The sequence below is a fragment of the Taeniopygia guttata genome, chromosome 1A, assembly GCF_048771995.1.
Source record: "Taeniopygia guttata chromosome 1A, bTaeGut7.mat, whole genome shotgun sequence".
NCBI classification, from domain to species: domain Eukaryota; kingdom Metazoa; phylum Chordata; class Aves; order Passeriformes; family Estrildidae; genus Taeniopygia; species Taeniopygia guttata.
The window spans coordinates 56,575,178-56,602,724 of record NC_133025.1 but is presented as its reverse complement, the minus strand read 5'-3'; the positions used below and the strand labels follow the sequence as shown (position 1 = coordinate 56,602,724).

Sequence of the window (27,547 nt, the reverse complement as noted above, 5' to 3'; positions counted from 1 at the left end):
GCTGTCTGCACACTATTTCATGGCTCCCCTCAGCATGGATAGTGGCATGCCTGCACTAGAACTTGTTAAAGAGCAACAATTCAGATTAGCAGCTCAAGGACTGCACCTCTGAGATCTGCAAGAGCCAAACATTCTGATCCATCCATTCATATTGCCCATATTGTCCCATATGTCCATCTTCTCTGTACCAAACCATTTCAGGTCTGCTGAGTAGGACTGATCTCGTCCTTTAGGGAATCATCACGTTTCCATCTCAAAATGGCTGTACTCTGCCTTCAGATTGTGGCCACTTCTAAAAATTGTTTTTCATTGAAACTTAATGACAGGTGCTAAAGCTGTGTTTGCATCAGTTAGAGAAGCTCTCACATTCTCATGTGCTTGATTTTTGGGCAGCTGTCAACGGTGGAGAAACCTCAGTGGGGATGTCAGAGGTATCAGGAAGATGTTTCAGCTATTAAGATCTGATTCATGTCACTGGCTGAGTGAGAAGATCCTCAAGGCCATATTTGTAAAGTCAAATAAATTTTAAAAAAAGTTTAACTTAAGAAAGGGAGAGGACCTCTATAGAAATGTAGTATATGCATAATGTATTTTGAAATTAAACAAAACATGTATGAGAGATGCAAATCACTAAGATGAGAGCATTATTTTTTGTTTTACTTTATTGCTGTGAGCAAGAAATCCTACTGGTGTATTGAACTCCATTAAAAAAAAAAGAAGTTTTCTGAAAAAATCTGGAAGACTGTACAGTGAATAAATCAAGACTCATTATTTCTAATTAAGAAGCTAGACAAGAGCATGAGTTTGTATACAAACATAGCTAGAGAAATATGTTGCTCTGATGTATGGACTGTGTGCATACAAGATGAGAAAATGTTCCAACTTAATAGGAATTAGGTGGAGAAATTAAGGCTACAGTCAAATACTTAAGATAGACTACATGTAACAGTACAAAATGTGTAGTTGAAGGGCAGCTAGGGAGTCAGTTAACCATAGAATATGTAGATTGTATGGTTAAAGGTAGCAAATATTCCAAATTCAGTTGCATATGCAACAAAATTAGAATCAGTGGGAAAAAGAATGACTAGAAGCATATAGTGTATTTCTGAGGAGACCAGGCAGAAAATGGGAAGAGGAGCAGTGACAAAGTGTGGGTAGATATGGCAGAAAATGGACCATAAAGTGTAAAATCAAACAGACCACAAGGGAGGCTGGACTTTCTGTTGGCACAGGTGCCAACATCTGCGGCCAGCTGCTCTTGCAGACCCAAGCCCAGTGGGATGGCAGAGCCACCCCCAAGGGACAGTCCCCTGGACTCTCCATCAGGGCCTGTGCCTGGGAGCTTGGGTGTTGGGGGTGGAACAAAGATGGACAGAATTGCATTCTAACACTAAGTTAAGTGAGGAGAAACGGGTGGTAGAATTGTATTGTAACAGCAGCTGTGAGCTATTTAAAATATTTAAGAGTGATAAATAGAAGTTTCATAATTGTCTATAATAATGTGCAAAATGACACAATTGTAAATTGTTTACAGCAGTGTTATTCCATTATTTGAATAGGTTATTGGCTTTTTGATTTTTTCTTTCTTAGCAGTTTGCTGCTAAATCAATAAATATTATTGACTCTTGTACCAAGCATTCTGAAGGGGGGTGTTGGACTGTGAGGTACCAGTTACCCCATTATTCTACTTTGCACAGTGGGTTCCTCAATTTTAGAAGAGGAAAGGAGCAGCCCTTCTCACAATCTCACATTCTTCCTATGCTGCAGCTCCAAATTCAGGTGTCTCTTTTGTAACTTAACTGCAGGGAGGAGAAATCTGATTTCAGCATTCAATCTAATTGTAGGAGACCTGCTTTATCTCACTCCCTGGTTCCAGGCTGCTGTGCCTAAACCAAAAGTTTTGCAGCACTCAATGCAGTCTCTCTCTTCCCTCAGATATATGTGGTCTGTGACACTCTAGTGAACACAACTTATGAGCTGCTGATAGGAGGAAATCTACCTGCATGGAACATTGAATAGTTTTGAATTAGCATATTTATTTAAATGGATTTTAAATTCAAAAGAGCAAATAAATTTAGACAAAAAATTTGTCACAATGTTATTTCCACTTTGTATTAGCTCATATTTTTGATTTCACAATGACACAGTTACTTCTTCAAACCTGTTTTTAAAGACGTCTTTCCAAAGAAATAACTAATCTTCATTTTCAATAGACTTGTCTCAAAAGTCAGCCAAGATGAGGGGGGAAAGGGGCGTATAATCTTTCTGTGGACATTTTCTGTGTGGGTTCTGTCATTTTGAAAGATGAGAAGAAAATTGATCCAACATTACTCACTCTAATTTTGGCAAATTCTAAATTATAGTTAGTAAATGTAGGAACTATCACTCAAAACTAAGAAGGACATTTCATCATTTATTTTTCTCACTGAATATTTTTCGAGATATATGGGAATGATGGGCTTGAGTATCACCTCAGTTATAATCAGAATTTAAAAGTTCTTCAAAGTTAGTGCAAGCAAGAACTTACTGCAAACAAGAACTTACTGCAAAGAAATGTGAGTAATAGCATGTAAATTATTATTTAGAAAGAAAGGTTAGTTTCTGAAAAAAAAGATTAAAACATTCTAAGAGCCATAGAATTGTCTGGCTTTTAAAAAATAGCATCTTTACAAGCTGGAGTTATTTTTTTACCATGTAATTTTAATTTCACTTGTATTTTCAGGCTGGGTCATTGAAATAGATGATAGGAAGTTTCATAATGCTCATATTGGTTGGCAAAACTACATCTCCCTGACAGGACATCTAAAATGCTGCCTTTCAAAATTTCAACAGCTTCCAGGAGCAAATGTTTTGGAAAGCAGAAAATGGTTTTAAAAGTCTATAAAGGCGTTACTTCCAGTGTTTCTGAAATTAAAATGTGAAGACTTCTTTTATGTCTGATCATTGCCATTACTATTTTCACAGACCTCCTCATGATTCCCTACACATTTATTCTCTTTGGATCCAGCCCAATCTGCCATACAGCTTGATATCTGTACTGTCAGAAATAAAAATTCCAAGAGTATAAGTTTAGTGCTAAAAAAGTCACCTTAAGTCCTCATTAAAAAAAAAAAAAAAAGAATCATTCAATCCCTTTAGAATAAATGTTTAAGTAATTTCTTACATTTATTCACTGCCTCCTCACACCTACATCAAATAGAGGTTTACCAAAATTATTTTCACTTCTAGAACTCTGTGGAAGTGCAATTTTGACACAAAGGTTTCTGGAGACATTGAGAGAGAATGGGGCACTGACTAAAGGTGAAACAGGCATTTCTTTCCCCATTCAAAGTCTAGGTGTTTTTATCAAATTACAGGAACAGTTCACATAATTATCTCGTGCCTCATTTAATCACAAAATAGTTTTCTCTTCTGCTTTTTAAGCTACTGGTTTCTCTTTTTTTATTTCCCCCTCCCACTACCCTTTTAAATTATAACTTTGATTTTCTCTTTCTGATTTATCATGCTTGTTTTCCCTCCTTCTTTGCCCCATTTTTTGAACTTTTAGTTAAGGATCTGTATTCTGAGTCTTTGGTTTACAGTTCTGGTGGAATTATTGCTGTTGTGTAAATCTGAGTGCTGTGATAAACAAGTAGCAATTCATATTGCACTTCCTACTGTTGCTGTGCTTTCCTGATAATGAAAAAAAAAATCACTTTTGAAGCCCTTGAAGCCCCACTTATCATTTGCTAATGGGAACTCCATAAATGAGAATTGGAAGATTTGTCAGTGTTGGAGCATAAAATAAAATATTTTACTCAGGTAATTCAAATATTCCCATAGCATCTTTTAATACTGCTGTTGTAGATAATGGAAAGAACTCAAATATAATTCAGAGATTTTTTTACTTAGTCTAGAGCTGGGCTTTCTTGTCAGAAGGATATGTAGTTATGACTACTCATCTGAAATTTAAGAAGAGTTCTTTGAGATTCCCTAAATGGAAAATATCTGTGGCTATGAGTACCTAAACTGAGTTGGATACAGCCCTCTGCTGAAGAGCTGAAATTTGTCATAACTTTAATGTCCTTTGTCAGGAAGTTTAGTTTAACTCTCTGCCAAGTGGAATTCAGACAAGTAGCACAATATGACCTTATCCTATTGGAAAACTTTGTCAATAATAGCTATAGAAAGAAGCAACCTTAAAAAATAATTTAAAATTGCAATAGGGAGGTGCTGTATTATATGGACCTATAGAAAATGAGACCTCTTTTCTGCAAGAAATTGCCGAGAATTTACTCATGCCAGTTTTTTTCCACCACGTTTTCTTCTCTCTACAGTTAAAATTTTTAAGCTCATAGTTGGACAATTGACATAAGTTTCTAAGGAATTATTTTGGCTGTGTTTACTGCCATCAGTTTCTTTACCTACTTTTTCATAAAAGAAACCTTTCCCTTCTCTCTATATGTTATTTCATTTGCAAGTTGCTTGACTGCATGAGAACCAATTTTAAACCAGTATTAAAACAGTATTTAAAACAGTCACTAAAACTTAATCTTATCATTCCTTTCTCTACTGGTCTAATCACTTCTAAATTTTCCAGATAATTTCATTCCTTTCTCACTGCCTTATTCTGACTGATTAGCAATCCTTCTATCGTTTTGTGTCCTCTGTTTAAACCCTGGTACAAAAAATTTTCCACTGAACTCAGATCTTCAGAGCAATATTCACATTTTTTCACTAACAGCTGCTATTTGTTATACAATTCTTTATCTGCTGTCAGTTCTCCAGCCTTGTCAATCTAAAATATTCCCATACACATTCTGAGATTCACTGCAAATTTAGTGGTGCCACCTTGTCCTTCTCCAAAATCAGATTCCTCCAGCATTGCATTTGACAAACAGTCTCTGATACACCTGACAACACTCTTCAACAACTTGTATGTCTTCTTTTGTTATATAAGAGAATCACAAATCACAAAAAAACCCCAAACCATATTGACTCTTTTATTAATGGAAATACAATTCTAGACTTTCTTTGGAGTTCCTGACTAAAATGTTATTAATGTGGTTGGAAACAGCAACAGTTTTGACTTGAATAGCCAATCAGGAAGTGCAAATAAAAAGTAATGAATAATCACCAGTCAAAGTAAACAATAGGTGAAAAATTGAAGGTTGAAATGTCTTTACATAAACTGAATTGACTGAATTATTACCATTGACAAATTCTTTATCAAAACAGAAAACAGGAATTCATAGAAAGAACTAACTGCACCAAAGAAATTACTGCTAGAAAATAATCCAGCTGTGAAATTTATTGTTGACTAATGCATTATAATGCCCATGGAGAAAATCTTAACTACTCGCACCTTCTTGGATTCTTTGGAAAAAACCTAAAAAACAGAAAATGAATGTAATACCACATCTGATATCCTAGTGAACTTGCTATTCAGTGTACAGCATAAGTAGTAAATAAAATTATTAAAATGAATCAAATGTAAATGAAATTGCTAGGATGCATAAAGAATGAATAGGAAATGAATGTTGGGAAGTTCATAACACCACAGTGTAAATTGCCTTTGAGACATCACTTGACATTTTTCATTCAGTTTCATCATATCTCAGAAAAGATATTGCTGAAGGTGAAGGGTAGAAAGAGGATTGACAAAATATTATGCATAACACATAATGAAAACACAGTGATTTCCACAGAAGGAGAGATTTGAAAGACTGGGGCTGTTCTGTTTAGTGAAGACTTGACTGAAAGTGGGCATTTCAGGATACTAGCAGAAATTTCTAGTGAACATACAGAAAATGTAAAACAGATCTCCAGCACCTACTTTCCTCATATATCAAGGGGAAAGAGAGGGAGTTCAATAAAACAATATACCAGCTGAAGATGATCAATAAAAATACTTTTTACATAACTATGGCTGAGGTACAGAGCCCACTGACACAAAATAATTGCAAGCATAAACTTAGCAGTGTTTATAAAAGTCAATAGATCTTATGTTGTACAGGTTAGAGAAATACAGGAGGCATATAATCCTCATCCCTCAGCATATATGTGAAGTATCAGTTGAGAAGTAACAGCAAGACATTACTGAAATGGATCAGTGATTCATTCTCCATGACTCTATCGCTTTTGTGTTGGAAAAATGGAAAATAATTCGACTTCCACTCTTGCTCTGGCTAAATAGCTCTAGGGAGACAATCCAGAACGAAAGCAGGTGGATTACTGCATGCAAAAAGAGAAGCAAGGGCTCAGGAAGAGATTGATTTCAATGAATACCCTCCAATCTAACGGCAAGTTACACACATTGATATACAGGCCTTGGGAAAACCAAATATCTTTACCAAAAAGAAAACCAAATTATGCCTGTGACAAAAGTCCATATGATATAATTTTAATCTAGCAAATGGTTTCAGACATTTTTAGTCATCTCTATTATGCACACTTACCAAACAAAAGTAAAGGACAAGACTATGTTTTTAGCAACACAGGTTTTTATCTAAGGGACAAAATATTTCTTGTCTTTAAAAAGTAACCTCAGATTTGATACATTCTCCTTGAAAAGGCATGGGTGGGATGCTGAATGCTGACAGTTTTTCCAACTTATGTCTTTTGCATATATTTTCCAAATTATGTAGTTCTTTTTATATTAGCACTATGACACTTTATCCATTTCTTTGACAGGAAGAAAATTTTGATTTGACTTCAAAAGGCAATCACTTTCATTTCTTCCTTTTTTTCCAGAACTGCTTCTAAAATGAAAACATCTATTGCCAGTTGTATAATCTCCAGGTGATGGTTTACCTGGTAATTTATAGGCATCTAACAGATCTTTACATATAATATGAAACTAATATGCATATATTTTTACTTCATTAGTATATATCTAATTTTTAGAAAAAATATATTATCTGAAGAAGGTGGTAGTCTTTCTTTGCATGGACACACAGGGTACCCCTTCTGAACTTGACCCAAGACACTGATGTCTATGTAAAAATTTCAATTTAATAAAGCAAACTCTGACTGAGTCATGGTCCTGATGGCTGAAGAAATAATGCTTCAAAGACTGAGAGGTGCCAGAGCCCAAATTTTAGTTCACTGCCTTAGAGGGAAATTATAGATCTTCCTAACTCTGTGACTGCGCCAAAGGGAACTGAACCCATTTGATTTTTTATTCACAAGGTTAAATTCTTATATTAAAACAACAGTACTGCAAATTGATAAGGCAGATTTTCAAATGTAGTCAGTGTTTGTAGTCTCTCAAAATACCTGAAATTTGTGGAGACTAATGCTGCCCAGTTAACTGCTGGCCTACACATCTATGAAAGGTCTCTGAGTTCACTGGTCTGTTGCATTTTTTCAAATGAACCAAAAAAGAGAGAAGTGTATCTCAAACATTTGTTTCAAACTACATCTGACAGACCAGGGAAAACGGATACATATATACTGGCATCCAAAATGCAAATTAAGCTTCTAAACAAAGGTTTATTTCTAAGATTTCTTTCTCTTTTTAAAAAATGAAAAGATACGCAGCACTAGTATTCAAATTCAAAGTGAAACGTCTATGTTCAGGATGAAGGAAGTGTTTTTTGTTCATATTTCTATCTGTAAAACCATTCTTTTCTTTTTTCTTCTTTTTCTTTTTTTTTTGAGTACAGATAAACAACACATTTGAGGTTAACTTGAAACAATTCTTTTCTCCTATTTTTTCAGATTTGACAGTAAGCTGGAAAACCAATGATTTACACAGCTCTCCTCCATGACCTAGAGTTCTGTGATTCATCACTCCTTGCTCAAGTTTCATTAGCTGTTGTCTAAATGCTCATTATCTTTTGGAGATGCATATTTTATTCTTTGCTTCGTCTTCCTTAAGGAAAGAAATTATTTGCTCATTTATAGCACAGCCAACAATTGTATTAACGAGCCTTACTGCATACCTGGAGCAAATCTTTCAAGAGCTAAGTAAACATGAAAGCAGAAAATAAATTATTCAGTGATCAAGAGTCTTGAGAGTTCTTCATTCTCCTTTAAAATAATGTCTTCAATTATCAATACTATGATTACAAGTTCTGAATGTAGTAAAATCTGCAAATTTTGAACACAGTCATTATTTCTTATCTTACAAAAAAACCACAAAAGCACACAGCTACAACTTTCAATAGAGTTAATTGGTTATGTTTGTTATTCTCTATAGTCCAGAAACCTTTGTTTTTATTACAAATACTGTTCAGGGAATTAATTTCCCTCTGACATTGAGTAATTCTTAATAACTAATAATTTGAGATTGCTGTTATTATCAGTTTGAGATATTCCTGTCTAAGGGACTGGAAATTCTGTGCACTTTGCCTTGAAATCTCCCCTGAAATCCTACTGTGGGATGAAAGAGAAAGAAGCAGAACTTGAAGCCTGCAGGTGTTGAGCAGGAAGCTGGAGGGAGGGTCATAACCAAAGTTTTGTTCTGCTTTGTGCCTTTTCTCACCAGAATTCCTGCTCCTGCACAGCAGAGCTCAAAGTGTACTCATTTTACAAATGAATTCCCTGAGGGGAGAGGACAAAATTTTAGGGAGACAGCAGCTTGGATATATTCAGTCCCTTAATCTTAAAGGAGATTAAAGAAGAAGGATCAAAGGGCCTAAATGGTGTTCACAGGGATGTGGCACTAGGGGTGAGGAGAAACTGTACCATAAAATCATTTCCCTCCCAAGCATAAGAGAAATTGAGCACCAGTTCCACTTTCCCCCAGGTACCATAAGGCACAGGTTGCTTATTAGCACAGGGTAACAAACTGAGTGTTGTAGAGGCACCTGCTAATCAAAAACTGCTGAGGGAAGAGAGCAAAGAGCTTAAGGGCGCTGTCAGTGTTTGATGCACTCCCACCAGCAGAGAACTTGTCAAAGGTCCAGACTCCCTCTGAAACCTTTTAAAAGGAACTGACACCTTTCAAAACAAAACAGCCACACTGCATTTCAAAATAAAACATCCCTTGCTCTTCTCCAATCCATTTCCTAGAGCTGTGGCTGTCAATCTGCTCTGGTGAAAGAAATCAATCCCACCACCAGGTCACCCAAGGAGCCTGGAAATTGGCAAATTTCGAGTGATGCATTTCATTTTGGCATTATCACAACTGTAACCATGGTATTTGCTGCATATTCCCATGGTCTGCTACCAAAACAGTGCAAAGAACTACAAGCACTGTAGTGCTTGTAGCAGGTATTAAATATATGTCTGTGGTGTATGGCATGGGAATATATCATCCTTGTAATACACTATGAATTAAAATTTTACCTCTTTATTTGTGATGATGTGTGGCTGCTTGATGACCTATAAATGCAGCCAAAGTTTAAAGATGCTTCTTTGGATGGTATTGGAAGATGTACGTGGATTTATAGGAAGATTTTGACACTACAGCTGATTCCAGACAGATGTCTGGAATTACCTGCTTTATATTTCCAGACAGTTTTGTGGGAAGGTAAACATCATAACATCATAATGAAACCTAGCACTGTAACGACAAAAAAAAAAAAAAAAAAAAAAAAAAAAAAAAAAAAAGAAGAAAAATAGCCCAAATGGCTGAAGAATTTTTCCTGATTAAAGTAAACTTCCCTCTGTTCTTTGGGACATTAATTTTTCACATTACATGTATCCAAAGTGGTCCTTTTTTGTTTTACTAAGCAGAGTTTCCTTATGCCCTGTAAAAAACATGTTATTATATATATTTTATTTTAACCAATTCTTTTAGCTCTCTCCAAAGCTCACTCAGTGATTTTGCCAGATGTGCTGTAAGACTACAGCCTAATTTCCCCATAGCCCCCAAGCATTTTTCATGAACTTACATTATTAACTATACTGTGAAATGCTCTCCAGACAGATTTCTGGTGTTGTGAACAAGTCAAGTCTATGATGATTCTCCTCCTAAGTTAGGTCAGGTCTGAGAAATACTCTAATAGGGCTTCTCCAAGTGCCTTTGTCACCCATCCAGGTGAAAGTGAAAAGCCACAGAAAGTTTTACCGATCACATAGACAGTGAGAAATTTGTCTGTGTAAAAAAGGTGCCGAGACAAGACAGCACAGGAACCACCTTTCACAGAAGATGAGATAATAGTCGGGGGAAGACCTGAAGAAACTCAGTATTTCTGTTGCCAAGTCCTGGGCCAGTTCCCAGACTTTTCAAAGCCATGCAGAATATTCGTAGCAGAATTAAAAGCAGTTGTTTCTCACCCTTTTAAGAGTGGGGTGTTTTGGATGCCTTGGGACTCCTCAAAAATCAAAATCCTTTTCATCAGAGAAGACTAACACTTGTGCACAATTTGATGTTTCTCTGATTGACCAGCATCAAAAAAACTCTGTGTATTACTCTGTGCTCAGTTCATTGAGATTGCTCACAAGGATGAAGGCACTTCCAATTGCTCCTCTTTCCTTGCCTGTCTGAATGTTTTCCATGTACTGTGAGACACAGAGGAGGGAAAGGAAGAACAGCAAGGGGAGATCACAATTTCCAGCTGTTTCTTTCTGATATCATTACTGAAACAAGATTCTTCTGTAATTATGCAACTTGGGAATAGAGGATGCTCTCACATTTTAGTTTAAAATGTTTATTTACTTGCTTTATATTTCAACCTCCCAAATACTGGGATTTTTTGTGGGGCAAAGATAAAGCTCAGCACTGGCTTTGGTTCAGGGGACCCTGTCAGGTACCACACATGATACTTGCCAACCCAAGGACTATTCCGCTGCCACAGCAAAAAGCATCTCCAAGAGAGTGAGGAAAAGATACAGTGGGATACAAAGTGTATGGTTCCTTCTCCTAAAAACTCCTGCATTGTTGGCTTTGTGGCAGCCAAAGCTTTTTCCTATCTGCAAAAGCTGTGCCCTCACTTGGCTGTCACCTGTCATTTATATTACAGGAATGTTAACAGCACGTTGTATTCACTCCTTGTCCCTCATCAATATTCAAGAGCCATTGATAAACACCAGTGCTACCTCAGTTCTAACTCCATTGCTTGTTCCATCTGTACAACTATGTCTTTGCTTTACATTTATTTTCATAAATAATAATTTGCTTTACTTTTATTTTCACCCATGCCTGTCTTCCAACAGCAGCTGCTGTTTGGACTCAGGAAGGCAGAATATTCTCCAAGCCTGTGGAAGGTCTGCTATTTCTAAGTGCCATCCCATTGCAGTCCCCTGCAGCTTAATCTTAACTTGGCAGACAAATTTCCTTTACCTAAGAGAGGTCCTTACTTGCTGAGCCAGCTGATGGGTGGGAAAGTAAAATCATCTCCTAAAGAAACCACGGCCACTGCACGGGCACAATGTGGGTGTTACTGACAGAGGGGCTGATATTGCTGCATGGAAAACCAGCTCATCTGTGTTGGACAATAGCCTTTTCCTGCCCCAGAGATGGGGTAACTGAGAGGTGTTTTAAAAACTTTTATTCCATTTTCAGTCTCATGAGAAGGGTGAGACAATGCAGATGTTAGAATTCACACCATCACAATCAGAAGCCAACTATTTCCTAATTATAAAACACTAGAAGCATTTCTTGGCCTATCAGCTTTTTGCCATGCCATGCTGCAGATGCCTTAAAGGCAATCATCTAAAACTACCCCTTGTGGGACCTACTACAATGCATCTTTCATAGTTCTGTTTCTCCAAAATATCTAGTCTTATTTACAAGGTCATCCTCTGAAACTGTTATCTAGCTCCATTTCTCTCTCAACAATATCTGTTCTATTCCATGGCATTTCTAAGTCAGCATTTTTATCTCAAATTCTGCATATGGATTCATGCTGTGTAGGCCTTCTGTCAGGCCCTGAGAACTCTCTGCAAATCCATTTCCCACAATCTGCACAGCCCATTGCATCTTCCTGAGAAGCACAGATCCAAGCCAAGGTGCTCGATTTCCCTTTCTCTGACACTTGGTGGCTCCTGCGGTTCATTCCACAGGGGGCAATCAGGGGCACCCTGGAGGATATGGGATTGTGATCGTCTTGGACCTCTTGTGAGGGCAGGGTACCACCTAACCGCAAAATCTTACAGCTTAGCACAGATTTACTCAGCCCCTGCTGAAAGACTTGACAGAGTGAGACAGGCACATGGCATTCAGAGCAGCACTGATTACTGCTTTACTGCATCCTTCTGTCCAGAGGCATCAGTCACTTCCACAAGACAGCATCATGCAAAGGCCGTGGGTCCTGCTGCTCAGCAGTGCTGTGCCCCGAGTGGTGACACCCTGAGCTCTGTCACTGCAGCCCATGACATGTTCATGGTCACTTACCCCTCATCAGTGCCTCTGCAGCCATGGGAGGTATGTGCCTATAATCCCTGTAGGATAATAAGGTTTGACAGGCCAGGCACTGCCAGCCAGTTATGGACACCCTGAGCAAGGCACAGGTCACGGGGCTGAAATCCAAATGCACTAAGCACTCAGAAATCACACTGATTCACTGCCTCAAGCAGCCATGGTGAGATGGGGATGGAGACTGCAGATACAAACAAAGAAACCAGTCCAGCACAGACGCTTCCTGCCCATTACAGCAGTGGGTTTCACTACAGCTGTGGCTGGCCCTTGGCTGAAAGCTGTGTTTGTGCTGCTTCCCACAGCACTGAGGCTGAAATGGCTGCAGAAGGTGAGAGTCATTCAGATTGAGACTCACCTCTGCCATGGTATTTGCCTTCCTCTTTCAAGGGCTACTAGATTTATGCTCAGTTTGACCTGCTGCAAAAAATTCCATCCCTCAACTACATATTACCCTGGTTATGCAGAACCACTGGTTAACCTGGAACTCAGAGGAAAGGAAGGGTGATTTTATGCTCCACACATCAAAGGGTAATGTTTTGGATCCTAATTCTGAATGTTTAGCATAAGAAACTTAAAAGAGGGAAGATTGTCAGCCCCTTCTGAAAAATTGAAAACTGTTTTTAAAGTGAATTCAAGCTATCTATCCCAGAAACAGAGACAGCTGAAATCCCTCCAGACTCCATCATTAAGTCCCTGAATATATCAAATGCATGTTTTGTTTGCCAGTAATGTTGGTGGGGATTAATAAAACTATTAAGAAGAGGGTTGGGAAAATCTCTTTTTAACATAATGACAACAAACATTTTCATAATCAGCACAAAAGAGAATAAGAAACTGTCTCCAAGCTTTACCAAGGTAGCAAGTTAACAGGTTTTTTTTGTGTGATGGCATAGCAGCATTGCAAAATGGGCTCACTTATAATTAAGAACTCTATAATTTGCCTGGCTTCAGGCTTGAATGCTAACATAAGTTATGGAAAAGCAGAGATATAACATTTTCAGCTGCCAGACAGGGGTTTGTGTTAGGGAAGTTTTCATGGGATGAGGGATACGCCCCTTACACCAGGCAGTGAAGGGCACTGACCTGAGCTTTCTGCTGTCCACAAACCACTTGGGAAGATCTCTCACTTGGAAAGCCCTAGAATTTAAAGAGCCTTGGTGCTGGCTTTGTCTCAAGACACCCAGTATAATTTTGTGTCTTACAGCCTCTCCCAACACCCCTGTGATAGGAGTGCTTGTGTTTGCAGCTCCTGCAGGCAGGGCATGTCAGCCTTGGCAGCCTGGAGCAGCACCTGGGTGACAGCATGAGCGCCTAAGCTGCAGTTTCAGCCACCCAGGCTGAAGGACAGGACTGAGCAGTGCAAGCATCTTTGCAAAAGTATGAGTAGGTTTTGCAGAGATATTTTGAGAAAGTTCTTCCCTTTACTGAAGGACTCAGGGTTAGTGTAAACCCACCACTTTCCTAGGTTCCTTTTTTTCCCCCTAGGCTTAAGTTCTACATAGTTCTTTGGTTACTACACCAGTGATGTATTTGGAGTCTGGAAAAGATTTTTTCCCTACCTTATCAGCTGATGAAGTGATTTAACAGAGCAAACAGCCTGTGTGATCCTTCTTATCACTTCCCTACCATCCTAGAAGAATCCTCCATCTCCTAACACCAGTCATAGCTGTGAATTCACCTTAGGTCCCACAAGCACATTTTCACACACCTGGGTATTCCCATAGGATCCCATGGGTCATGGGCCACAAATACCCACCCTTTACACACACAGCTTTCCATTCTGGATCAAACCATGGCTGCATTCAGCTTAGTCTCGGACAAAAGTTACATACAGCTGGAGTGTTTCCATTTAGGTATATATCACACATAAATAAATTACTCTGTACCCTTTGTGCTGGCCCTTTTATAAATTTTCATTTGAAGTAAAGCATAAAAAGTAATGGTAAAGCAACACCCTGACATATGATATTTCATCTTTTCCCTGTCTTCTGGGAAGGTTTTGTACAAGTCACAACAGAAACACTTGGAAGTGGGTAGATTTTCCCTTTTCAGATTAAACACTTTGCTTCAGTTGTCATAATATGCTTCTTTACCACTTTGTTACTATTTCTTCACCATTCCTTGAGTTTGAGAAACAAAATTACTTGCTTATAGAGGCAGACAGTGTTTTTCAGGAAAAAAGACATTTTTTCCTGTTTGTTTAGCTGAGCTTGTAACTTCTTAACTGAATAAGTTATAGTGAAATAAGATTTCAGATCTACAAAGAGCAGTCTTCTACAAGAACATAACAAAAATAGAGTGTTAATTAGTTGTAGGAAAAACATTATTTCATGGCTGTCTGCTTACAAAATTTCAGGAAGTCAAAAAAGCAGTTACAAGGCTAAAACATGATGCTCACAAGCTTTTCAAGAAAAAAATATGCAACCATAAGAAAGAAACTCCAAGTATAATGCAAAGACTGAGAAATTTACAATTTATGTCAGTATTTTCCATGGCTGTTCAGTTCTGTTTTGTGTGGTAATTGCCTGTGCTAGTGCCAGAGCTCATTATCATCTGTGGGAGATGGTTTCTCCGGAGATCAGCGCTCACTTCATTTTTCCCTGGTGGTACTTCAAGAGCCTGTGGTGTTCCTCCTGGATCTAGCTGGGTCCTTTCCTCTTTGCCTGTGTCAGGTCCTCAAGATCTTGGGAATGTTTGCCATCCTCCTTCTAGCCCATTTTATTTTGATGAGGAATGCATTCCCTAGACCTTTCTACCTGGTATGTCCCTGCTCTCTGTATGGTGCTGCATGTGTAGCAAGAAAGAAAACAAAAAATCACAGAGAAATGGGACCTAGGTGCAGAGGCCAAAAGGATGAGTTCCAAAGGAAGCTGACAGCCAGAATTTTCTGGCTGAATTGTTGCTTTTTTGTGTGTTTTTTGCATTTTGTCTCCAGGCAAGACACGTTTGAGGGTGTGGACTAGTGAAAGCCTCAGGTGCAGTGTTTGTTTTGTTTGCTTCTTACAGTAAAGCAGACCATATGTTTACTGAATTTCAGCCATTCCTCACAATAATCCACACGGTTTATTTGTTGTCTAAACATTTGTCCTAACTTCTCCATGGCAGGAACATAATACTTGGTGGGTAATAGTGCTAACCCATCTGCAAGCACCAGGAAAAAACAACTCTTTCAAAAATGAGGATGTGAAGTCAAAGGATGGCTGTAATATGATTCTTTATCTCTCAGCAATATTAAATTCTAAGTTCTCAAACACTGTAGACAGTGTCCTGATATAAATAAAGACTGAGAACCAGCTATAAAAGAGACAATTTTGAGAGGATTGAATGGATTAGAGTCCGGTGGTGGATCCCTAATCTACATCTATTCCAGAATGAGATGGATTTGAAAGTTTGATGAAACAAGAACACATTTTCCAGATTCACGGACAGAAAAAAATGCACTGTATGAAACAGCCAGCTATGACAGAGAGAAATTTAGATAGGCTGGTAAGACACTGACAAACTTTGATGCAAGTGTTCATTACAAAATTGTCCTTTCTGTGACTCAGTGCAGCTCTTCAGTAGACGCAGCTATTGCTCTTTTCCTCTGATATATGCTGACCACACAAGAAACTGAGCAATTCAGCACAGCCTGTGTCCATGTTGGGTTAACAAGAAGAATCTCAGCAAGAATTCTGTGTCCCATTGTGTGCTGTAAATTACATGGTTTGTTACCAAGGTTTTCAAAACAGATTGCAAAAAATAGGAGTCAATCTGCCCAAAACTTGCTAAGGATCTAACTGAAAATGCAGTGCTATACGTTAAGAATGGAAATTAAGTGCACTTAAATTAATTAAATATATGGAAAAGAAAAATCAGAAAGAATAACATGCTAATAAGTCCCTGGTAATAAAAGGAATTGTATTAGCATTGACAAGGAGTATTGATCACTAGTCTGTTTCACATTTGTTATGCACTAATGCACTGAGCACACATAGAAAAGTGACAGTTCTGTAGTAATTACATAGGAATTGTCAGTACATTAATTTGTGTTTGGGTTATTTCACTGCACTGGCATTTCTATAAATTATAACATGTCACCTTAGATATACACAGAAGTTAAATCGTCTATCTTTCAACTTATCATAGAAACAAGAGCAAAAAGGCCCCTTGACAAGAATTTGGATAAAGGCCTTAATAAAAATTGCAATGTTGTAAGACTTCTGGCTGATTTTTTTTTTTTTAAATAATTGAAACTGGATTTAATTGTTCTCCAGTCATCTAGAGTGATGAGAAAGCAACTGCAACTTTCTCCAAGTGTAAATATTTATGAGATATAAACACTCAAATCTAGCCTGAAATAAACTCAGTCATTTTCCAGAGGCCATTAAATAGTCAACTAATACTTGCAACTTGTGCTCATGAAGTTAGATCTCTGCTATCTGAAGCTGAATCTGCTGACCTGGAGAAAGACACATGAGATCCATCAGGTACCTGATTTAAGACCCCTTGATTTATCCTCATCACCAGCTACAGCCTAGAGCACACATTTTAGTCAATGAATGTTATGAGCTAGTTAAGTGACACAGCTAAATGGAACATTTGCCTGTCAGAGGAGTGCTAATACAGTATTTGAAATTTATGAGTATCCTTATAGCTAAAACAATCTACTCAGATAACAATTATCAGGTCAATGCCTTTTTAGAGAAGTAATTGACTTCTCTGTAAAAGTTGGCATTTGTGTTTTTTGCTTGTTTGTTTCACTGTCTGAAGTGCGGGGAAAGAAAAAGAAAAAGGGAAAAGCCACCATTTACACAAGCCAACAACATTCTCTTGCAGTAAAGAAGGCTAACCCTGTCCCAGGCTGCATTAGAAGGGGGACTGGAGAAGATGACCATCATATATCCCCTCTAAACTCTATGATTTTGTGCTTCTGTGAAAAAAAAAGGAAAGGGGGAGAGAGAGAGAAAAGGAAAGAATTAAAATCACTTACCTGATTCCAGCAGTCAGAAACAGATGTTTGTTTCCCACTAAAATAAAAATACAAAATATATTAGGTTGAATTATTTAACTTTGGTTTTCCTCTTTATTTGGTTCTCAGTGCATTTTTGTAATATTCTGAAGTTTTGTTACAATTATAAACCTCTTCAATTTGATCAATGATGGGCTTTTCCCCATCTTGATCAATGATATGGGTTTCCCTGCCCCCCCCCCCCCCAAACTAAATTGCTGGACTGCTTAGTTAATGATCTTGAGGTTGTCCATGCTGTTTTGCCATTCTTTGTAAACTGCTACTTCAATAAAAGTACAAATATAAAGCCCATGCCAATGATCTGGGCTTGAATTAAACATCTCTGACACTGAACCTTTTCCGAATGAGCAGTACAAGAGACCAGAGTGGAAAACATGTTAAGTTTATGAAGACTATGATTCATTAACTAAAAAAAAAATGTTCTCAGTGATGCATAAGTTGAAAAAATCTGAAGATATAAGCTATCCTACGTTTTGTGATTCTATTCAGTATTTTATTTTTAACTCAAAATAGGGAAGAGGTTTCTATGAAACTCTCCTTGAGAAATTTAAAACCAGGACTCGAGACATTGCTTTCAAACATTAAACCTTACAGACATGTAAAATATTCACTTTATATAGCAAGTATCTTAAACTGTTACAAACTTGCATGAAGAAGCTGGAGCAGGGTTGCAGAAGCAGCGCTGCAGAAAATCTATATGTCACAGCTTACTAATAGTTGGAAAGTAAAAGGACACTTTTCACAGGCTCAGGTTGCTGACAGTAACTGAGAAAGATATTTGAGTGAAGCTGGCACTCATGCTAAGAAACATTAGTTCATACTAAAAACCCTTGGGGTTTGGTATTTTTTTTTTTCTGAATATGAGGTAGGATTTTAATTCAGCAACAGATAAACCTTCAAATGGATCTGGATTTTCAGTTTGTTGTGAGACCGTGGAGTTTACATGATTATGTAAAATTCTGCCATTTGCAAAATGAAGCTTAGATGTTAAATGGCACTGTCAGTGCACATCTGCCATGACAACCAATGTATATTTTATATATTGAACTGGTGGCATACCCAGGTTTCTTGATTAGAGAATATCTGGTGTTAGGTTTCTACTGTTTCTCTATTCTGGATAGACCTAGAAGCACCAACTGAACACTGTTCATCATGTTTTGGGCTGTCTGACAAAAAAATACAGACAAAAATTAAGTATTAAAAGACAGGAAACTTCTGTGTATATTTGATAATAAAGATCATCAGCTACAGCTTTGGACAATGGTTCAGACAAGTCTGTACCTCATTTATTTCCAGCTGGTTCTGTACCTGATCCAGTTCACAGTAACTCAAGTGAGAAAATTTAAGACACAAATTGCTGGAGAGTTGTGTATAACTTCACCTTTCCTCCTTACTTCCAACTTCAGTATTCTACTGGGAGCACCGCAGTGAGATTATGGACCAAAAAGTTGATATATTTATTTCTAAATGCCAATAACAAATCAGACAGCATGACCCAGCGCAACGAAGGGAAGCAATTACTTTTGAAAGGGTGAAGAAAGGCTCTGATTTGTACTTTACCAGTTATGAAATACTTTTAATAACTTCTTTCCCCGATGGCCACCACTCCTCATATGTCACTCTGGGTTATCCCTGGGGTATGTTTATGCAACAGTCAATTAGCTCTAAAGGTCTTTTTTTTTCCTATTGGGTGAATTTGACAGTCAAGTTTGAGAATGGTTTAACTCCCCATTAACTGTTGCTAATTTACAAGAGAACTCCTGCAGAAAACAAACAAATAAGCACATAATTTGATGCAACATCAGTCTGGAACACCAAACAAAGTCATTAGGAACAGCACAGCTATTAGGATTAGCAAACACAGGTGACTGGGGGAAGGGGCAGTCAAGCAAACAGAGCTCTGTCATTCTCTGGAAGAGTTAGCATGATTCCCTTCAGTTATTAATCTTCCTGTGGGGTTCAGAAACAAGTTGTGAAAAACCTCACACACAAAGGCAAATTTAAAGTTCAAGTTCACGTTTAAGAATTTTGATGTGCAGTAAATAAAAAGACATAGTTCATACTTTTCTGAACTCATCCATAAGTACAGAATTTGAGAGTCAAATGCATTTCACATAAGGGACCTGCACACAGCAAAGCCAGACAAGCTCCTCTACGTGTCCCGTTCCAGAGTCTGACATTTGTAGCCACTCTGTATTACATGTTAAATCCTGCTGCAAAACAGTCTGTGAAGGTTGGTGGACAAGAAGTTTGTATTAGATCCATTTTCACTCCTGACCCCCATCTCCAGCCTTTGGTGAGGCCAGCAGTGGCTATGCAAATTTCGCTAGTCATAGAATGTCCTTTTTCCCTTCTGTTTTTTAGTTAAAAAGAACAAGAATGGAGAATTCCAAGAGACCATTATACCAGCAGAGGTTGGAATTGATGTTCACTTGTTCTGTGGAAAACAGAATTATTTCTTCTATATAATCATACTTTTTAATGTTACATTTAAAGCCCTAACGACTAATTAACACCTCAATAGTATGAACTCCATTGTACGAACAAGGATGTCTTTATTTCAGCAAACTTAGACTATAAGCAAAATGTGGTTATAACACTTGCATAATTATTTGTAACCATTTTATTCCCAGTGTCTTTGAAAAAAAATTAATCAAGCTTAATTCCTAAGGCTGTGCAAAGAACAAAAGGATCAAGATGTTGCACACTACTTAGGTCGATCGGGACTGGTTGGTATATGCCAGGTGTCAGGGAGCATTTTATGCTCCAGGGAAACCCTGCCACAACAACAACCAAACAAACAAAAAACAACAAAAAAAAAAAAAAAAAAAAAAAAAAAAACAAAAACACCCCACAAACAAACAAAAAACCCAAACAAACAAAACAAAAAAAACCCCACCCAAGTAAACACGGGATAAGATGTATTTTAAAAGAATAGGGTCCAATAGTTATGCAATGGAGAATGGAAAAGGCAAGGAAGGGGCTTCAGTGCAATCTACAAAGGCAATAAAAAGTATTGCCACTTGGAGGATTTTATCACACAACATTGTCAAAGATATTTGAAATATCACTGTGCCACAGGACTAAGTAAAACCAAAGAAGAAGCAGGAGAACTAAAGCTCTCCTCTAGGATCTTTATTTTCAGTTTACTGGCAGAAACAAACCTGTAAAATTACATTATTTGAGGTAATGTCAAATGTATCTGCCAACCCCAAGCAAAACATTTCTTGTCTTTTTTTTTTTTTTTGGGGGGGTGGGGGTGGGTGTTAGGGTTTTTTAATTGGGTTTTTTTTCTGGTTGAATGTCCTTTTATCCTTTTTTACCTGTACTTTGAAAGAATCATTAGTTTGAAATGACAATCCAATAGATTTTATTTGCAGCTTTTAACAGAAGGAAATAGTAGCCTTCTTTCAAATATTTCTTTCTTTCTACCCAGAGCTACTCAATACATTTGTTATGATATTTGATTCAATAATAACTCCTGTTGACCCATTTGTATGGGGTAAGTAATTTCTACATCACAGTCTCACAGCTGAATGGTACCCAGCAGATCCAAAGGACAGGTTTTCAGCTCAGAAAAACCAAAGGCAGAGCTGTGCTTGTGTTTTCTTTGAAGCTCTCCTGCAGCACGATGAACGAGTCAGAGTGGCTCCTTGATCATCCCTTCTATGCAGATAAACCTCTCTGGGGAGCTGGGCAGAGGTAATGCTAAAGGCAGCTCTCTGTCAGATCAGATCCCCAGGGTCATAATATGACAGGGAAAGAGTTGAAGGACACTTAAAGATGTCCTAACAATACCTGTCCACAAGAGGGAAAAAAAAAAAAAGTGTGTAAAAGTGGTTTAAATTCACCTTTGTTCTCTGTCATTAGTGTAGTTTTAGGCACAAATGGGCCAAACTACAGAGTTCAGACATCAATCACCTGGCAGAAAATCCCTCTCCCGAGGGATCACGTGTTGCATCTGTAGTACCTGGAATGCAGTCCTTTGCTTTTGATATGACATTTGTTTCCACAGCAACCAGCTGGGAAATAACTATAGGGGATATAAACTACATAGGCAGGAATGCTATGACAAACAATTCCAGCCTGCAAATCAAAACACAAAAGGGAATGAAAAGGAAATATCATTCCATCTGTAAAGACAAGCACTGAATAGTCAGATACAGGGCAGAACTCAAAGTTTCTAGTGGGCTTCAGCTGCATATTTCCCAGTTATTACTCTATTAAAGCTTGTCTTATCACCTGAGGATGTACTTTTATGTTGAAGCTATAAATAAAGCCATCATGAAATTCTCAGAGCAACCAGATTATTGCAGTAATGATTACCAGGATGTCATTTATTACCAAGTATATTGGCAAAATCTCACACTTCAGTGATAAGGATACTTCAAGAAAATACATATTGCCTATTTATTTATGACAGTAACAACCTAAGTGTCCCCAGCGATTAGAAAAAATCAATTATTTGATTATTTAAGAACAGAAGTTCCATGAAAAGATCATCCTAACTGCCTTCCATAACACAATTCTATTACATCAGCCAATCACTCATGGAAGTATGACAGCTTGCACTTGAAGACAGATTTCACTGCTACGGACACAGCTGCTGCTTGACAGTGCTGCACTGCCCCAAATAGGGCTGGAGGAGCCACAGGCAGGAAGAGCACCCTGCTCTGCCAGCCATGACCCCTGACACACAGAGGTCTGTGCACTCCTTGATGCCAAAGCTTTTCCTTCTTGGAGAAGGAAAAAAAAAAAAATGTCCAAAGAGAACTAAGCTTCCCTTTCAAGAAAATACTCAAGTCTATCTTTAAATTTATCCATTCTGGGAACAGCATTCATTTAAATTGAAGTGGCATATTTTCCTGTCTGGGATTCTTAAGTATTTAATGGCATGAAAAATATTCAATGCAAACTTTTCCAGAAGTTAACTGATTACGTTATAAACTCCCTGTGAAGTTGGATGCTGTGCAAGCAGTCACAGTCCCTGCCAGAAACAAGAGTGCTTTGATATAGCTTTGATATAAAATAAACAGTAGTACAGGAGAGAGAGGTGGATAAAAGTCCTTGCATTGACCACTGTTTATTTATTTTGGGTATTTTACTTAAAGAATTCCATAAACTTACGTTAAAAAACATTGAGAAATGTAAAAGAAAATAAAAAAGAACCAGGAACACCATTTAGCATTCCAGCCATTAACATGGGTGATTTGTGAGATATAGCAGATTTGAAGAGGGATGTGGAGGATAGTGGTGCATCATTGTGACATTTCCCAGCTCAGTAAATCTCACTAAAAAAAGTAAGCCTCAAAAGCTCCCTGTGAAGAAGGGCAGCACTGTTATTCCATTTTCATTAAGGGAAAATGAATCACATTGGGTTAAATACAGAGACTGAAGTCACACTAAACCTATATGGTTCAGCTTCAGCATGAAGCCCACCTAGGTCCTGCTTCTTTCTTTTAATAGCATGACCATGCTGGCTGCCTAAAGAGCCATGAATATATTACAGAAATTGCCTTTCTTCTGTCACTGCATGGGTTGCCACAACAGCCTGAATGCAGACAGGGATGATTCCAGGGAACTGATTTCATAACCATACCATTCAGGGCTCAGGGATAGCAGAGATGGATCAACATGTGCTGGAAGGCATTTTCCCCACGTGGTCTCTGCTTTGCCTCACAATTCTGATTTCCCTCACAAAGATTAAATATGTGCATAAACACAGGTGAGTGAGGCTTTTAACATTTTTGCTCTTCACCAGCTGTTCTTCCATTCCACTGAATTTTCACTTACTGTATTTTCAGATTGACTATGAAAATGCGGGACATATCAAAAAACCTCACAGAAGGACACAGAAGTATGAAAAGATGAAAAATAGGAAACAATTGAGGGACTGGCAGAGTTCACAAAAAACACTCTCTCTGCTTCATAAGTTTGATTTGAATTATTATCACCTCAGAACCCTCAGTCAATGCCAGAATACAAAATTTGGACTATGGCTGATCAAAAAACCTGCATCTAGAAAACAATTCTCTATATATTTCTTTGAGTTTTGTGCTCAGCAGATTTACAAAAGGGATGCTCAGAAATAAAATGTTTCCTCTTTGGGCTAATTAAAGGGCAGGGCCATAGTGGTAATAATGAGAACTGGACTTCTGAGACTCCAGGAGAAACATTTTGCACTGGCAAAGAACCTTGAACAGCTTTGAGACTGAAAATTGAGACAGAAATGAATGTCACTTTAGGGGAAAAAAAAAAAAGAAAAGGATCTGATGAATATTCTCAAGTCACTCTCACTGTTCCTAAAGCAAGATTGTGAAAGATCCCTAATCCCATTATTTTCTTTACTTTTTCTTTAGATAAAAGGTGTCTTTGGCTCTTGGACAGTGACTACAAGGGTTTTTAGTTTTGTTTTGAATCATTAGGGCTAGCCATTCCTTTTCTGCATCAAAAAGGAGAACAAAAAGAAAGAAACTAGTAGAAGCTTCATTTGCAATGTAACTACAAAGAGCAAATCCTCAGCTCATTCATTTGTCTGGGAGATGGAACTAAAGAGAATTTACCCTTAGGAAAAATTTCCTGCTCCAAGATGCTGAGATTCACATTTTTACCCACAGAGCTGACCAGCACCAGACGTCTTGAGAGTCAGGCAGCCGGCAAACACCCGACCTTCCATGAGCACTGAGCTGTCCTTCCCTTCATCCCTGCCCAAGTACTCAGTGTGGGCGCTGCCATTCTCTCTCTTCCCTTGGATCACATTTTTCTGCATAATGTTGTAAACTCCTTATGTCTAGCACTGCACAGAGTGTGTGAGAGACCTGAAGGAGGGGAAGGTAGTTAGCAGTGCTATTCTAGTGAAGCTGTTACAAGTTTATATTTGCATAAGGGTGAAAACGCCTCACTTTGAGAAGCATTGTGTTTAAGCAAGCACAAGAACACACTGAGATGTTTTTGCTTACTCCCTGCCCCTACTTCAGCACATTTTTCAGACCAAATAAGAATAAAAGTAGAAGAGGAATTCAAAGCATGTGTGTAATTTCTTGGGACAGATTAATACTATCCCCATGGAGCAGAGCCATGGTGCACATGGCAGATGCACCTTGTGCACCACTGAAACATCACAGAGCAGATATTTCCACAGCCACCTTAATTCTCAGCACTTTGCATAAACTAAGCACTTCAGAAAAGTTGGAAGGATCAAAATGATGAGGTGGATTTTTAACACCATGCAAGTTATTTCGTAAATGCTTATAATTATGTATTTTTTTTAAAGGGGGGGTGAGAAAGGAATAATTAGAATATGACAAATTATTCATCAGTATCTCCCCACGCTAATGAGAGAGTTCACAAGGCAGTTAATTATACCAGAATGATTAGTGCATCCTTACTTATGCTGACACATCTCTAATGTGAAAATCAGGTTGTTCTAAAAAGTCTGATGCTGTTACTAGACTTCACCAAATAGTGTCTCAAAAACATTTCAATGTTTCATCTAAAGGATTTGCACAGCTTAAGTTAATTGGAGATAACTTTATTCATCCAGACTTCTTTAATTTTCCACATTAGGCTTCTAAGGCATATTTAATATTTTTTATTATTTTTAATAAATGATGCAACACTGAAAATTAGTCACTTTCCTTAATCAGAGGAGAAAGTAGGTTACTGCTCTGCATGCCATAAAACACAAGAAGGACCTTATTAAGGATTTGGTATTTGACATCATTCAGAGGCAATGCTGTACATCACCAGAGTTGGATTTCATATTAAGTATGCCAAAGGATGTTGCAACAGCTGATCTAGGGAATAAGAACTCATGCCCTGGGTCAAAGGAATAATTCTGATTTCTCTTCAGTATCATCCATCATAAATATTTTTCCCCTGAGGCTGGCTTTCAGATCCCTCTGGAGCACACCATCACTGCACTTTGCCTTTCTCCTGTGCAGGGTCCTTGCTGCAATAAGCCCAGTTGTGAAGGACACCTTGGCTGTCCATTCCCTCTGGAGGTCCAAGGTGAACAACTCTTAACCTTTCTCCACTGACAGCCACTGCTGGTGCTTTGGGCCTTCATTTTTTCTTCCCTGTCTAGGGGCAGCTGAGACCAAGGGCAGTGTCTGACTTCAGCATAATGACTGAGAACCCTCAGTTAATAACTGATAACCCTCCACAGCTCCAAACCCCTGCTAGCATGCAAATTAATATCCTACATACTGTCCTGAGCTTGAGATTTTTTCATTATAAGATCTTGTACTTCCTGCCATTTGCCACTGAAGCTCACATGATAAAAAATTCAGATGTACCTTGGCCAAACAGAAACATAATAAAAAAAGAGCCTTCTCCCTATCCTATGGCACAGGGTGGAAAATCACAGATACACAAAGGTCTTGTGGCAGCTGAAGTGAGTGGCTGCAGAGCAGCTTTGTGGCTGGAGGGAGGCAGGAGAGGCAATTACACTGAAATCAACAGATATTTTGACAAATTGCCTGCAACATTTCTATAAAACTCTTCAGAGTGTTGTGATTTGTCCAGGTCCATCTTTCCTGGATTGCAGGTGAAGTGAACAAATCAGGGTGGTTTCTGTAAGCTTCAGTTAATGGCTGCAGTTAATAGCTTGTGATATTGGTAGCAGGGACAGGAACTGCAATTAGTTTTATTAAAGGGAGAAAAGGCTTAAGGTAACAGAAGCTGGGAACACCAATACTAATTAATTCCACAGAATTAAATGGCAGTGTCATTACAGAACCTGTGGTTTGAAATAAAAAGGATGAGGCTTTAGAGGGCTACAAAAGCCTTTTCTCAGTCACATTAATATATTTTCTTTTTTGGTTTTTTTTTTTTTCTTTTTGGGTGGGAGCAATGCATCATGTAGAGAGAAAGAAAATGAACATGCCATAAAGCACATCAGGCAGGGGTTTTGTATTGCTCCTGTGCTGTACCCCAGGAAACAAAGCCAGAAACAGGCTGAAGTCTGTGTGCCCTGTGAAGGCTAGACAGAGGTGGGATCTTTCCTAAAGGCAAATGCCCTCAAGGCTGGGTGCCTCATGAGATGGAGCACAAGTTGCACTACAAGAGGTATGAATCCATCAGTCTTGTGTGAGAGCACAGACTCTTCTGGTCAGGAAAAGGTTTGTGAGACCTTCTGGCTTGTATGATCCCCTAACCCTGCATTGCTTTTTCTCTTCCTCATAATTTTCACAGAATGCACACCACAGAGGCTTTCTGTATTCTGCCAGGACAGGTGAGGATAGGAGAAATGGATTCCCCACCAGCACTTATGTATTAAAAGCACAGGCAACTTCAGAGATTTGTGGGAGAGCTACACCATCCTTATAATAGCTGGAGGAGCACTCTGTGGAGGGGTGCAGGTATGGCAGGCTATTAGAATTCTTTCAAGCAGGTCTTTTTGCCATATAAAATATTGCAGAGGGCTGTACACATAAAACTGAATCCCTTTGCCTTCACTCATGCCACACAGAGTGACAGAGAACATCTTTAATTTCATCACTTGAGTAAAGAGCTGCTGCCCAAAGGCAAAACTGGCAGAACTTGGCTGCAAACACTCCCAGAGTATTCACAGTCAGCTCCATCTTGCATTTGACATATCAGGGTAGGAGAGAAGCTGCTGCATCACTGCTTGAGTGTGTGAATTGCTGATGCCCCACCAGAGGTGTGAAAAGCTGCCAAAGTCCCACCAGAGAGCCCAGGAGGCTTCTCCAGCTGCCATGTGGGCCACAGTAGCCCAGGACACCCTGACCTTGAGATGAGCTGGGTTTCAATGGCAGAGTACACAGTCTTCCCTACAGGCACCAGGATTACATTCTGAAGGTAGATTGGAGTATTTCTAAGTGGATTTCAGTTGAGCTGCCTTGGAGCAGATAGGATCTAAAACAGACCAGAAACCAGGAAGAAGCTGCAGGGAGATAAGACCAGAAAGAGAAATATCTTTATTTTTTTATTGTAAACCTGAGTGGCAGTTTTGCCTGTTTGATTTGGAAATATCAGCCAGTCTAGGTGATAGAAATAAGGAGTGGAATCAAGTATGTGAGCTTTAGCAGTATAATAGGGAAAATATAATCTCCAAACTACCCTTACTTTCTCATAAGCGGGGTATATTGTATTCTCAATTTACAATGATCAAGGATTATCCTCCAAAATAAATAATAAAATAGCATCCCATATCTATGGCAAAAGTTAGAGTCTGAAGCTATAAATTGGAAACAATGACCTTGACTCCTCTTCTCAGAGGTTCA

General features: G+C 38.4%; 1 protein-coding gene across 2 annotated transcripts in view; it reads right to left on the bottom strand.

Moving 5' to 3' along the window:
• CHRM2 (cholinergic receptor muscarinic 2) overlaps positions 1-27,547 on the bottom strand; it is a 368,137-nt gene that overhangs the window by 222,164 nt on the left and 118,426 nt on the right. For both annotated transcript variants that reach the window (XM_072923532.1, XM_072923533.1), the window contains one exon: positions 17,262-17,298. The gene's annotated coding sequence lies outside the window, so the exon portion shown is untranslated. The remainder of the gene's footprint in view (positions 1-17,261; positions 17,299-27,547) is intronic.